Source organism: Augochlora pura, chromosome 7 (genome assembly GCF_028453695.1).
Source record: "Augochlora pura isolate Apur16 chromosome 7, APUR_v2.2.1, whole genome shotgun sequence".
NCBI lineage: Eukaryota > Metazoa > Arthropoda > Insecta > Hymenoptera > Halictidae > Augochlora > Augochlora pura.
This window is the reverse complement of record NC_135778.1, coordinates 4,905,612-4,920,194: the sequence shown is the minus strand read 5'-3', so window position 1 is coordinate 4,920,194 and position 14,583 is coordinate 4,905,612. Positions and strand designations below refer to the sequence as shown.

The 14,583-nt window shown below is 46.6% G+C and overlaps 1 protein-coding gene across 1 annotated transcript in view; it reads right to left on the bottom strand.

The window, feature by feature from the left end:
* The window catches only part of Shrm (shroom), a 324,250-nt gene that overhangs the window by 282,940 nt on the left and 26,727 nt on the right, over positions 1–14,583 (bottom strand). The gene's annotated exons all lie outside the window — the stretch shown is intronic.

Below are 14,583 nucleotides of genomic sequence, written 5' to 3'. Positions count from 1 at the left end.
TCAAATAGAATGCAATAGGCTCTCGTGAAATAAGTAAAAATTAACCCTTTGCACTCGAAGCCATTTTATCTAAAAATATTAAATAATTCTCCTGGCTCGTAATATTTCTATTCTGTACAATAAAGTGCACTTTTATGCCTACAAAATTGATTCTTGCGATTTATAGCAACAATTTTTTGAAATCTCATCTTTATTATTATAAAAATTATTATCGAACGCGATAGAATAATTGTAGTGGTGTCTCAGAGTCACCATTCGAGTGCAAAGGGTTAACATATATAGTAGTTAATTACATTCGAACGATTTATGTTGAAACATACATAACATGGATATTTGGATAATTCGAACAGTGTTTAACGATTAACGATAGACAAAAATGTTTTTTAAGGTTTCATTAACTAATTATAAATACTTTACGAATTTGATATATTATTTCGATTATTGAACAGTCACAAGACTTTCTTGATTCTCCGTAGCTGTCTCAAGTATCTGAACAAATATCGTAATTGTTTTCAACCCCTATTTAGGAATGAAGCAATCTGCTGAAAATAAAGTAAATAAAAAATGGTGGATAATTTTATAGGGTATCTACGTGATAGAAGAGCCTTGATTAATCACTTTGAGTATCCCATTTATTTTTGACGATGGAAGAAGATTGTTAGATGAAAACATTATTTGGGTCCATTCTAACAATGTCTTCTCAAACTTTAAAATTATGAAAGAACTTTTTTAAAAATAGTAACCGATATAACGATCTACCCGTGGAAAGTATAAAGAAATCTTTCATAATAAGCGATTCAATAAATTTGTTAATTTATCGGTTATAAATAAAATTCAATAATTATAAATAAATTCAATCCTGTCTTCCTCATAGAGCAACACACCGTTCAGTAATAGTTCCCGCCTGAAATCTGTATAACTATGTTTCTGCCTTTTTACGTTGCAAGATAAAGGGTCAAAAAATCGATTAGAATTCGAGCCTCTGATAACCTCGACGACGTGGCAAGTGAGCGAACCGACCTGAAAAACTATCTAAATCTCGACAGTAGTCTCGGCTACAGTTCGGCTCCGGTCGAAACGGTCGAAAGCGTGAAACCGTCGGACAAAGTGTCCAGTCAGCGTTTGTTAAAATCCGGTAGCGCGGCGTCCCGCGTTTTCCGCGTCTAAATAGAAAAAGGAGGATGGTGGGGCAGCGCTAACGAGTAAGAACGGGTGTAGAGAAGTGGGCCTGAAAGGGAAGTGGAAAAAGGGAAATGAAGCGAGCTGGATCGCGGGCACGCAGCTCTCTCGGTTAGAGCGACGCACAATAGAGACGCAATAATGGCCTCGGTCCGGCGGTTTCGATTTCAGTGTCGAAGCCGGCGAGCCGATGAAGAAAGGCCGTGCATGTAACGAGACAAAAAGTGAAGAGATGAAAAAGGTGCTCGAGAGAGCGAGACAGAGAGAGAAAGAGCGAGAGAGAGAGAGAGAGAGAGAGAGGAGAGGAGGGAGGGTCAGAACGAGAGAGGAGGCGAATGAATGGCACACGGCCTCGGGGGAATCAGGGCAACTGCTTTATAATAATAAGGGCCATGCACCACGGGACGAGCGACGGAGAAAGAATGCGGCAAGGGTCTTCTATGTAGTTAGGACGCTGTGACCTTGGCAAGGTCATCGACGGTTCTGGCCATCGCCGCTAGGAGCCGCCACCGCGCGGCTCCCCGTCTCGTCTTACCATTGTCCGACGTCTCTTCCTTATCGATGATTCTTTCCGCCGTTCTCCTTTGTTCCCGCGGCCTTTATCAAGCATTGTCTTGGAAAATCAGGCGTGTACCGTCCCGGGCACAATGGAGAGCCCTCCTAGGGCCTTCGTAAACGTGCATCGAGCCTCCGATGGACTCCGATACCGTCGCTTCTCGAAATCATTTCGATGAAAATCGCTTGCCTTTGTATGACAATCATATTCCTTTAGAATGGTAGAGCATTGTTTAAACTTTCGAAATTGGAAGTTCTATTATTCTATTATTGCGCGTGTGAGTCGCGCTTTTCGTGGATACTTTGAAACAAATTTTATTATAATAGTCAGATGATCGGAGAATTTGTAAAACTAGAATGTATAATTATCGGTATAGTACCATAGAAATATCGTGGATATATCATGAAAATTGTATTATGATTAATTTGATTGGCACTCTTCTCGAGCAATAGTTAACGATATTAAAATTAAGATCGTCATATTAAATTCTATATTCCAATTTCGTAATAATGTCCACACGTCGGTAAACTATTTGCAACGTTTGCGAAAATAAAATGAAAATAGTGCTTACACTTCTTCAAATTTAACTTTAGCTATCTGAAAACTTCGGGAGCGTTGATTTCCACAAAAATCGTACGAACTTACGAATCCCAGCAAACTTTTCGGTACCACCGCGCGTCGTCCTCCGCGCAACAGTTCCTCAAACTTGCCAATAAATCGCGACTCGCCGAGTTCGGGTGGATAGCCGTTCGCGATCGGAGAGCGGTGCCCGCGAACGGTCCGGTCGGGCTTAATTAATTACGGCGAAATTAATTAGCCGTGTAACGCGGGTTACTTAATTGACCAGCGAGGAACGAATCTTGGGCATTCGTGATAAGAGGACAGTCCACCTCGTCGAAAGGCTAATCGGGCAACGAGATCTCTCGACCCCGGCCAAATGGAGGGAGAAAAACGAACGGAAAAAATGGGGGGGTGGGGGGCGGTCAGTCGGGTGGACGAGAGGTGCCTCCCCCCTCCCCCCTCCGTGGCAAGAGCAAAGAGTTGAAGAGCGAGGAGCGAGGAGGACAGAGGGATGGGAGCAGTAGCCTCGACCGGGAGTTTCGTGATTCCCCGCGTATTATCCAGCGTGTTACGCCACTGTATAAAATTCCGGTTCTGCAGCCCCCTCCGGGGGACCGTTGCGTTCGGCCGCCCGTTCACCCCTCCCCCGACACACACACGCGCACACGCTGTTATCTCTCCGGCTTTTTTCCTGCGGCTCGTTTTTTGCTGCGGGGCCCCGCGAGAGACCGGGCGACTCGCTTCCAAAAGCGAGCACATTATCAGAGGAGCAGTCGTGAAATTTCGACCCGGCCAATCAACGGCCTCGTCAGGTGCAGGGGTTTCGGGCGAGGAAGCGGGGCGGTGGGGCGAGAGGGGGAAGGGGCCGCGGACGCGGCGCGACTGGGAACGAGGAAGACGCTATCTTCCTAACGAGGAGGAAAGTGATAATGCGTTGGGCAATATCGTGACAGGCAATAAAAAAAGGGACGCGCCCGGGGGCAAGGGACTCTTTGCCGAATGCGCGCCGGGCCCCGGGGGTACCGGCTCGTGGTTTGTTATTGATCAAGAGTGCCCGCAGAGAGAGAGAGAGAGAGAGAGAAAGAGAGAGAGAGAGAGAGAGGCGTAGTATGTTGCCCCTCGCATGCGCGAGCCTCGTCGAAATTCCTTCTCGAGTTCGGCAACTGGTCATCGATAACGCCCCGATGGAAATTGTTCGCATGCGCCGATTTCCGAGCGGGGAACCGTAATCGAGATATGGGCCTTTCTGGTGTACACAGTTAATAGGATTAGTCTTTTAATAGCTCTAGCATATGTACACGGCTAACGGGATCATTTCCTCGAGTCGTCTTCAAGTTCATCGGGATAGAGTCGCCGTTTTTCCACATGGTACACTTAACACGTTCCCATCGGTAAACAAAATGTACCGTTTTTACCCTAACCTAAAATGAAGGTGACCAAGTCTTACGTAATCTTCGTATATTTATTTTGTATTCATTAACGCGATGAAAAATTATTTTTATTAACTGCGTGGAAAAAATCTACTCTTATATACCTCCGACGCGATCCAATCGAATTTGAAATATTTTATATATTGAAATTAATATATTGAAATATTTTACCGGGAATAAATATATATTTTGAAATAATATGCAAAAGAGTCCCCGATTATTGTCATAAGGGTTAATAACGACTCTTGAACAACTGCTCGAAATATTTATCGTTTACCAACATTTATAACAAATATTGCTAAGAATTCATTCTTTTACGTACAATAAAAGTTACGAACACATACATATTTAACAAACGTCTACAACCCTCTGCAGATCCCGAAAATTGTGCATCATTCCAAAAACGCCCAAAAAACGAAGACATTTCTAACGTCTTCCCAGAACATCTCCGATCATCGGCACAAAATTCATTAGCGCGAAATCGGCAGCGTTCGCTGTAAAAAAAAAAAAATCGTAGAAATATCGATCGGATCGTCGGAGCGAAGGGAGTCGCTCGCTGACACTTTAATCTCGAAATCGCAACGTATGTGCAGTGCGTAGTAGCATCGGTTGATCGCCGAGCCAGTCCCACTAAGCAATGCATTTGTATGCGGTGTGCTCGGTCTGCCGGGTCCAATTCTCTTTTTGCGACCGGTTCGTTCTAGTTTATTTGGAGGCTCGCGGTCTCCGAGTGCTGGCTGCGGCTCCTCCGGATCCCCCCTCCCCCTCTCCCCACCTCGCGATCCGTCGATGAGGAGCATTGTTCTAAGGCCAGTAGCGTAGCCCGTGACAACCGACGAGATCCACCCCGGTCTGGTTTCCTCCGCGTGCCGATTCACTTTCGATCTTTATCAAACCGCCTGTTAGAACCGGTGCTGATAACCGGACGAGCGGCGGCAGCAACGCGGCCGGTAACGTTACCGCGCGCGCGCGCGCGATCGAAAAAAATATCCCCGCGGAATAATCGGTGTTTTGCCGCGCGAGATACAACTCGGGCATAACTCTCTCGTCTCGGTCGCGGCCGGTATCAGCCCGCCCGGATGAATAATTAACGCGAGGACAGGTTATCGGGACGAATGAAATATCGTTCGTTTTCCGCCTCATCGAATCGGCCGTTTTTCACCTAAAAAGATACCCGATGACTAATGGTATCTGACGGGCTATCGCGTAAACGTGCATCATTTTCGCGCTGCCCTCCCCCCCCGGCCCCGCGGTCTTCCTAATACGATCTATCTCGCCGCCGGTTATTAATTCTGCTCCAGCTTCCACGCAACGAGGCAACGTTCTCTAGAAAATCGTACCGAAGTTGGGCATCACACGAATTGTTCCGAACGAATTATTAAAATTATTATACAATCGAATTCTTTTTAGTTGAATATTTAATTATTCGATACAAATTATTCGAACAAAGATTGTAAAGGAAATAAGTGAACTGAAAATATATTCCCTGTTTTAACAATCGCGACAGATTAAAAACAATGTAAGAATATCATTAAATTCTTCTTACCTCTTCACGATTTTATATTTATTTATGTTATATTTCAGTTTTGTATTAACTTCGTTCCCATTCATTTCTGTCATAAAATCATAAAATCCACAGTTTAAGAGAAGACTAGTTTTCTGGCAGGTTGCGATTAAGCAATGAGATCACAATGTTGCATCTATTTTTACTCGAAACGGTAGTTTGAGAAAGAATATAGTACAACAAGTAACGGTACGATTTTTGCGAAGGTTTCTGGGTAATTTGACGAGTGGTGCGTCGCGTGTGATGAACCGAAGTGGATCGCGATTTTACGGTACACCCTGTATACGTATGCCCTACACCTTTTCGTGGCCGGACGGCCTGGACTCTCTTGGGCTGGTTCTCCTCCCCCTTCCTCCTCCTCCTCCGCCTTCTCCTCCCCCTCCTCCGCGCGTCTCCCCGCTCGCCGACTCCACGGGTTTTGTGTGGAGATCCTCCACTTCTTCTTGTTTTCCTCGTCCGTCGTCCTCCGGGCTTGCTGTTTTCGTCCTTACTCCGACTTGCCACGGCTTCTTTCTTCCCTTGCGCCCTGCCGTCCCCCTCCCCCCTCCTCCCCCTCCCCCCTTTTGTGACCGAACCGACGCCTTATTTCGGCTGAGATGCTATTTCGAGTGGCGGCATCGTCCATTGTATCGGAGATTATTAAATCCGTATGATATAATACTTGACAATTTCAAAGGTCGTATACTCTGTCGTATGTTTCCTTTTATTTAACCCTTTGCACTCGGAGCCGTTTTAACTGTAAATGTGAAATCATTTTTCTGGTTCGTGGTATTTCGATTCTATTTAACAAAATCAATTTTTATGCATAGAAAATTTATTCCTGTGACTCCTGAAAACAGATTTACTGCTTGATAATTTTTCAAAGCTAAACCTTATTGTTGTAGAAATTATTTTGGAACGTAATAGGATAATTTTAGTGGTGCCTCAGAGTCACCATTCGAGTGCAAAGGGTTAATATTTTTAGAGCTAAATTCGACCAAAAGTACTGCGAACGTCTGAACAGAAAATAATAGATGTGTTCCATGATGTTTGGTAAATGATTTAAAAAAAAAAATTATGCAAATTTTGTAAAATCTGATAATGGGAAAATTTAATAAGGAGAATAGACTGGGCAGTGAAACTGTTATTTATTAAAAATATAAGTCAGCAACATTTTCTAAACTATTGCCAACAGCGATGTAATGTTGTACATCGAATCCAGTCGGAAGTTGAGACGATATAGAAATGTGTAACTGTTAGTGATTCGTTTTTCATGATTTTTGAACAAATTCGAACAATTTACGCAATAGTTTGTCCACCACAGAAAAATTCTGGATAAAAGTTGGCTCATCCTGATTGACCATAACTCCGTGAAAAATTGTCGGAGGATGTAAAAATGATAAAAAATGTCATGTTTATATGTAAATGCAGTAATTTTGCCGAAATAAAATCACAATCACGTTTCTTTATTTCAAATTAAAGGAATGAAACTTTCACTTGCTAACGTTAAACTTGACAATTTTCAATATAATAAACATGTCCTCGTATTTAATAAATTACAGTGGCGAGGGTGTGTCAACCGTAAAATCAAGAAAAACCATCTCAAAGCAGAGATTTCGAGCTTTAATTCAAAAAAAGAATCATCACCCAACGATAATTTTTGAAGGGGTTATGGTCGGTCAAATTTGACGAACCTTCATCCACAATTTGTCCATATATTATCATTTTAGGATCAGCGAATGTTTCATCGACAGCGCTCCCGTTGCTCTAATTTGCGAACTGCCGATAATTCAGTATCCGGCGAGGTTCACCGCAGGATTCCGGGTGTCCTGCGTAGCACGAGGAAGCCGGTTCGAGAACGATTCCCCTTATTAATTCGCCCGTCGTTAAACAGCCGCGAATAATATGCGGCGCGGCGATTATCGTTCACGGGGATCGCGGCGATCGAAACTGGCCCGAGGACCTCAAAAATCCCGCGGCGCGAATCATCGACCGGACCAATGATAAGGAACCCGATCCACGGGGGCTATTTTTGTCGCCCGGACGGCTGTTCCTCGCCGCTTATCGATGGACAGGCGTTATTAATACGCGCCCGAGGCGTTCGTCGAGCCGCCGATCCGAACATCGCCAACTGGAATTTCACCCAAGGAAATTGAAAGCGAGTTACGTTTTTCGCGAACCCTGCCAATCGAACCGTCCCCTCCTCCTCCTCCTCCCGCGGACTGTCCGACAAGCAATCGGAGAGAGAACTTCAGATGCGCCGCGTGTACGTTTATCGGTGTAATCGGTAATCCAATTTGTTGAACCTCGGAGAGTAATATTAATAAGCGGACTAGCGGCTTTACGCATTTATCAGATAGACGCGCAGGTGAAATACGAAACTCGTGAAACGTTAGAAGAATTGAAATGTGTTGTTACGTTAATTTTAACTTGGTGCCATTATCGAATGAACAAATATATTTTTATCTAATTTATTTATTTTACAAATGTTGAGAAATGTCGTATAATATTCAAGTCATTTTGGCGATACACTTTCTTCTGAAACTGTTGTATGGCGAGAACAAGAAATAGTACAATGAAGTTTGAGGGGTTGCTCTAAGGAGGAAAGTTTACTCTTTAAGCCTATGAAAGTTTGAACCGAGAAATAAATTTTTTACACTTTGTACAGACTTTCGAATTTCACACAAGTTTTAAGAAAACACGAGACACAGTGATCAAATAGTTTGATGGATACTTTTCCATTCAAACAGTAATAAAATCACTTAAAGAGGAGTCATATGTCTAATTCGGAGAGGTTATTTTAAAGAGGGAACTTCACACTTTTATAAGTAACAGTATGAATAAAAAGAAAATTTATTATCCTCCCTTTGAAATTTTGATAAAAAGGCGTAAAAAAATCGTAAATTAACATTTAAGGAGTTACTAGAAAGAAAAAACCTCAATGTTTGAATTATCTACAGTTTGACTATAAAAAAGAATTGGTCACGCTCTTTACAGACGCTTAAATTTAACACCCAGAAATCTTTCAAAAAGGAAAGTACCATCTATCCAATCCCACATTCTACAATAATCGCTTCACTGAAAGAAAAACGCTTCACGCTAGTGAAACTACCGACATCGCCCGGACGAAATGAGCGCAGTCCATTCTCCCATTTTTCTCAAATGAGAAAATCTCCCATTTTTCTCGCCAAAGGGACAGCGTCTTCAGCATCGACGTTCCTTCGGACGATCGAGCGTCGATCGTCAATACATCGCCAAATATTTCCAGCCGTTCCTCGCGCGACGTCGCACTGAAATATGCTAGAAAGCGAACGAGAGGACTCCACAAACCGTCGTCAGATTAATGCCAGGAGGAAGCGCGATCCCTATCGGAGGTATCCTCTCGAGCCAAGAACGATTGGCGACAGGTGACAGATCGCGAGCTGTCGCGCGGTAATTACCGATATCGCGGAGCGGTTTATCGCAGCGGGGAATGCCCGGCTCGCCTAAAACCACGGTGGCGGCTGTCACAACAGCGGGGACATTAGTAAACGCCGATACGGGAGGAGCCGGGGGCCCCGCGATAAGGGATCTCCGGGGCGTTCTCCGGGCCGTTCCCCGGCCGTTCCCCGGCCGTTCTCCGCCGGCCAAGGAGAACGTATATGGAGTCCCACGAATTCGTGGCACGCAGCGGTGCCGTTGCGTGAAAGCCGAGTCACCGGTGTACCCGTCGATCACGATCGATAACGCTCCGAAAGGATGGCGAAGGCTCCTGCGAAGACAGCCGGAGCATTGTCCTGGTTCGTGGCCGCGGGTACGTGCCCTTCCGCGGTGCCGGCCGCGCGGGTTCAAAGGCGCCGACCGATGCTGAATTTCGCCAAATAGGTACACGGTCACATAATGCAGGCATTATAGCCGACCGGCCGGGGAACCGGCTCGTGTGTTTTCGCGTTCGCTCCGCGTCGCGGCGGCCGCGCGCGGACAGCTCGTCGCCGCGTCGGTCTCTCTCGGTCCTGTTTCGGCCCGCGACCTTTGACTCCCCGCCTTCCAGCCGGCCACTTTCACTCTTCCCGGCGTCGCGGGCCTCGCTCGAGTAGGCGGATTAGGGAGGCCGTGTTTGCGAAGGGACAACTCTTCCGCGTGCCCTCAAGGGACACCGACAGGATACATAGTCCCTAAGCGCAAATTTGACCAGTCCTTCGGGGAAACGAATGGTCTTCGTGGTCAGCGAGGACTGCGCGAGCATTTCGAGTACGGAGCTGCTTGGACGTCGATGCACTTTGCGCGCAATGCGCCGGGATTGTATTGATAAAGGCGCGTAACAAAATTGACAGATTGTCACATTTTCCGAGAGAAAGTGAGACTTGCCGATTGCTTTGTTTGATTAATTTGCATAGACCCAGTTGGGTGTTCGATAGAGTTTACAGCTTCAGAAGTTCAGATTCCTATAATGATGGCTAGCATCGGTCATTAAACTACAACTCTAAAAATAATCTAGAATTCAAAGAGTGTACCGTAGAAGAAGACTAATATTTGATGTATCGATCCTAGAGTCCAAAAAGCCTAGAATTCTTATCATCTGAAAACCTAAAAATCTATAAATCCTAAAATTCAAGAAGGATCCTGAACTAACAGAAGCTTGGCACCATCTGACTCCCATAAATCCAGGGTCTCAAAAATCATAAAAGTCCAGAAATCCTAGAGTCCCAGAAAACTAGGCTACTCGACTAGAATCCTTAAGGTCCCAATGAAGCTTGGCATCCCTGTCAAGAATCTAAGATCCAGCTGGTCTAAAAGTCCTAAAGTCCCAGGCGTTAGCACTCTTTTGCTCCTATGAATCTCGAATCTCAAAAGCCTGGAATCCCCAAACTCTAGAGATCCTAGAGTCCCAGAAACTTAGGCTACTTGACGCTCGAAGACCCGAATCCTTGGAGTTTCAACGAAGCTTGTTATCCCTGCCGAGAGTCTAGAATCGAAGAGGTCTAAAAATCCTGAAGTCCCAGGAGGTTGGCACCACCGATGGTGCTAAGAGGTGCCTTCAGGTTCTGGTACCCTCGAGACCTAAAAGCCTGGAATGCGGCGACAGACGAGAAGGAAGGTAGATTTTAGGCGCCGTGCCTCCTCCTCGACTGGCATAATAAAGTAGTCGCGGGATCGGTAATTACGGGAGGACGGGTCACGATCAGTCACCATGCCGAAGCGGTTCGGAGAGACGTCTCGCTCCGGCGGAGGAGCATCTGCACCGCCCAAACGCAGCTGGACGCCATGCTCGGTGCGCCATGTTGGCCGCACGGTCGCACGGAAGCGTCCGGGTCGATGTCATTGAATGGCGATCCGGGTTGGACGCGTGCGCCTAATGGGACGCCGAAGAAGCGGGAAACGGCGAGCGTTATTAAACCATTACCGCCCACCGATCGCCGCGCCGGGGTACGTAATTCACTCGGCCGGCCGGCCATAATGGAATTACGTACGCTAATAGGTTTAAATCCTCGCCGAACCGGTGGTGCCCCACGCACGACAAACTGCTATTAGCTGGTCGCGTGATTAATAAAACCCGATATCCTTAGGGAGAGACCGGTGCCGCTCTGTTACGCTCGTTTCCAGTAACCGAGAGTAATTAGGTTAAAAGCTTGTCTGCTTCAAATAATTGCCGTGGGTCATTGAATTTAGATTTACTTAGATATCTGCTATGCAGAACTTCCCGGAGATCGTCTTCATATTTCTGGATAAAAGATGAATCGTTTTCTCGGTCGAAGAATTTTTTCGCTTGTCGAACGCTCCTAAGGCCAATGACGTTCCGCCGCGTCGTCGTCGCGTTTTTCAGATCGAAGATACCAATTAAGACCTCGATGACTGTCGTTTTCGTCGGGACGCGTGTTATCTGCTCTATCTCGGCTCGCTTCCGTGAGGCATTTTTTTCTGGCACCGAGTTGCCGTGTCACCAGACGAATTAAACGGCTTCGTGTTCGGTTCGGTCGGCGTACGGTCGATGACATTAAGCCGGACTGCGGATCTCAATGCCCGTGCACCGAACCATCTTCCAAATGATTATTTGGAAGTGTCCGTAGGCAGATGTAGCCAGAGCCGAGCATGAAACAATGAACGCTGAGGATAGCCAATCCTATCTCTGCTTAGATGCTGTCTTTATCCAGCTGTCTACACGGATCTCTCGCGATCGACGCAGAAGCTTTTTACTTCGCCGGTCAAGAATGGCAACGAAAGGCTCCGCCACGCAACAATGACTCGATCCTGCCGCGAACCTCGAACGGCAAAGGTCGCGATCCGGATACGAGACTTCATCGTTCCTGTCCGCGTAGGAGCGAAACGTTACCGATTCGATTGGCAGAGGCTCGGAGCAGCGGATTCGACGAGATCGTTCTCCTCGTCATCGGCGTAGACAGCGGCCGACCCTTCTCTCGGTCGAAGGTCACGGGGTAAGATTTTGTTTAACGGTATCGTCCCCGTCCGGTCCGTCCGCGATGCTAATACCTCTCGGTACACGATCATTACTCCGACCACTGGGACACTGATTGGCTCGTTACGTCACACGATCTCACGCTAATGATCCCGACAAGGCACCGGATATCTCCGATCGGGGCTCCGCTCGTTTCGGTGGAATGTGAACGTGGTCGCCGGGCCGGCAGACCGTGGATCATGTGAGAAAATCGATCTGATTCCGTCGAATTGGGGTCAGCCGCGGCATTAGATCCAGGAATACAAGGTTCCGCTGTCCTCGCCCCCCTCCCTCCGCCACCCGATCGAGAGAAAAGCATTGTTTGGCACGGCCGGTTGACGGTGTCAGTCGTGACCCCAGATCTGGGCCTCACCGGGCGCACGGCCGTTTTTCATTGGACGTCGAAGTGTCGGGCACGGCTCGCCGCGATCGTAGATTGTCCCGCTAACGAAATAATCTCTCGGTGTCGGGATTTCACGACCGCCTGTCATCGATCACAATTTTCTAATTTCTATACAGGGTTCGCGTTATCGGTGTGCGCGGACGATTACAAGCGGTATACACGATTCAATAATCCGAAACAATTACCATTAACCAGTTATCTCTGGCATCATCAATCATGTCGTGCACGTCTGTTTGCCTTTCAGCCTCTGGCTGCACCTTGTGCGAGACATTGTGTTCGGAACGGTTCTGTTTGACCTTAACGCTTGACACGGCGTTGCTATTATTATCGAATAATAAAAGTTCCGATACCTTGTGGTTTTTAGTTCGACGCGTAGATGTGTGCAACGCGTGACGTTGTACGATCGCGCTTCTCGTTCAAAATGCAAATCGAGAGAAAAATTGTGAAAAGAGAATTACAGATCGACTAGATAAATTACAGATCGTTTAGAGCTCTTAGTGAAGAAGGGGCTTTTTTTAGTCGGACCATATTAACCCCTTGCCGTACTTTAACGAGTCGGACTCGTGATGGAGATTTCTAGTAATAATCTATTAGGTATGAATATTCATCCGTTCCTTTAACTGCGAATAAAATTTGATTCTCTCGTTACCAATATTTAAACATTAAAATAGATATAAGCACCCGATAAATATAAAATTTTCTTTTTCAACTAAAAATTTATTGTGATCGAAGAAATTCTAATCGGGCAACTTCTAAAGAAAATGGCACGGCAAGGGGTAAAAAGAAACGTAGAAATAGAAATTTTTGAAATCTGCGAAGTAGCTTAAAACTGTACAATACGTGTAATCTTAATTCGAGAACAGCAACTATAGTTTTCTTCTTCGCTTTAATACTAGGTTTACGGAGTAATTAAAGCAGCCGTTTTATATTTGTTTATGAAAGTAACGATTTATTCTAATCGTATCTTTAAAATCTGAATAATAGTACGTTAACCAATCAGTGACCCGTCATTTTGACGGATTCCGTAAATCTAGTATTAAAATAATAAAAGTATTTCTTAAAAGTGGTATGAAGTTGGACGGCGCGAAAGTAGACACACCGCCCTTCAGAACGAGCTCAGACAGAATGACATAACATAATTTCATGCAAAGTAGCAGGAGCGTATAGATCGCCGATTACTCTGTAGACTAGTAAGAAACAGAAGTTAAAATGATAGGAGAATATCTTTTTTCTCGGTGCACTTAGCGTCACGGAAAAGTATACACACGGATACTTAACCCTTTGCACTTGAAGCCATTTTACCTAAAATTCCAACATAGTCTCTATGATTTATAGCATTTCCATATTATATGACTTATTGCACTTTATTCATGTGAAATTGGGTCACGTGACTCGCAGAGCAGTTTCACTAGTTTCTTAAACACAGACAACAATGATAATATACGAATTATTTTGAGACGTGATAAAACAATTTTTAGCGGTGCCTCGGAGTCACCACTCGAGCGCAAAGGGTTAATTTACGATAGAGTGGAATAAAAAATACGTAGGAAAAGTTGCGAGAAGAATCGCAAACATCTCGCACAGAGCGATATCTAATCCTTTTCCGTTCCGTCGATTCCACTTCGCCGCGAATGCATAAGATCGCGCGCGTCACCGTCACCGACCGACGAATTCTGCGAAGCGGCGTTCCGAATTCGAAGAACCCGTCCGACGTTACGGCGCGTAAAAACGGCCCCGGGGTGCGGGGCGAGGAAACGTCGGGATTCGGGCGGGAAGGATCTCTCTCGTCGCCGGCAAGAACGGCCTCGGCCCGGTGGAACAGGGACGATAATAATAAACCGTGGCTATCAGCGGTTTCTTCGATTCATTACTTTCCCCGTCGCGTCGGCCGCCGCGTCGGCAACCGCTCGCGGAGTCCGTAAAACGTTCGGCGAAGGGGCGAGCGAAGACGGGGGCCCCGGTGGAATCCGGGGTCCCCGTCACGTGCGAAGTATTTCTCGATAATCGCGAGAACGGGAATTATGTTCCGCTAACGACGCGGTGTTCTTGCCGGCTCAAACCCGCCGACCCTCTCAGAATCGTACCGCCTCGCCGTCCGTGGAATTCGCGGCGCGTCACCGTGTCACTATATTTCCTGACAATGAGTAGTAAAGCTCGGTGATATACGCGGAAAGGGGGTTGGGGGTGTCGGTTTTTACGCGGCCGCGGCCTCTCGCCACGGTAGGAGAGCCCGCTCGCGGCGGCGTCCCCGCGCGGAGGACGGCGAGACGCCGCGGCCGGAGCGGAGCGAGGAGCAGCCGCGCGAGAGCGCGAGAGCGCGGAGCGAAGCGGAGAGTAGCCGAGGGAACGCTGCTGCTGCCGCTGCGTTCCTGAAAAAAAAAAATGACGGTTGTCCTGCAGCCATGGTAGTCTGCAAAAATGTTTCTCTCCGCGCGGCGTGCACCGGCGACGAACGCATTTGAATACCGCCTGTCCTTG